This window comes from Atta colombica, unplaced genomic scaffold, assembly GCF_001594045.1.
Source record: "Atta colombica isolate Treedump-2 unplaced genomic scaffold, Acol1.0 scaffold137, whole genome shotgun sequence".
NCBI lineage: Eukaryota > Metazoa > Arthropoda > Insecta > Hymenoptera > Formicidae > Atta > Atta colombica.
Window position 1 is genome coordinate 994,553 of NW_017259225.1, and position 638 is coordinate 995,190.

A 638-nucleotide genomic window follows, 5' to 3' on the forward strand; every position below is an offset into this window, starting at 1 on the left:
TATATATATATATATATATTACAATCATTTACTAAAATATATATATTCTCAATAATGGAGCTAAATCCTGAAATAAAGATTACTACAAATATTCATAGATAACAGTACTTATAAAATAATATGTTTGATCGTGCTAACGATAATTATTATGCGTTAATACGGAAGCGCTTGAGATAAACTATAAAATACGTTATTATATATTTACAAAAAGTAAATAAGGCTAGGGAAACCATTTAATGACATCGTTTGCTTCCGTGTTGACGCTTCTCATTCGAGTGAATCCAGTTAGTATAATGACGAGGTGATCGTTATCCTCGTATCAAGGAACGTGTTCCTTGTAAGCCCGATGATTGTAAACTAAAGTTAGTAAAACAACCCGATGCACGCGAAAACAATCCGACGCGTGTTTTCCCAAGCGATTTCTTCTTAGGAAGATTAACCTCTATTACAACTTCAATTACAATTATAAAAATATATGAAGAACAATCTCAATGTTTTGTCAAATGTTTAAAATAATATCGTTGATTGTTAGCTTTTGAAGTTAAGGTAGGTAAAATTATCGATTTGAGAAATCTTTCTTATAGTCTTTATATATATTGATAAATACGTATTATAATTTACTGATTATATACTGATTA

The 638-nt window shown here is 28.5% G+C and overlaps 1 protein-coding gene across 2 annotated transcripts in view; it reads right to left on the bottom strand.

The window, feature by feature from the left end:
- LOC108684634 overlaps window positions 1-638 on the bottom strand; it is a 31,059-nt gene that overhangs the window by 4,856 nt on the left and 25,565 nt on the right. The gene's annotated exons all lie outside the window — the stretch shown is intronic.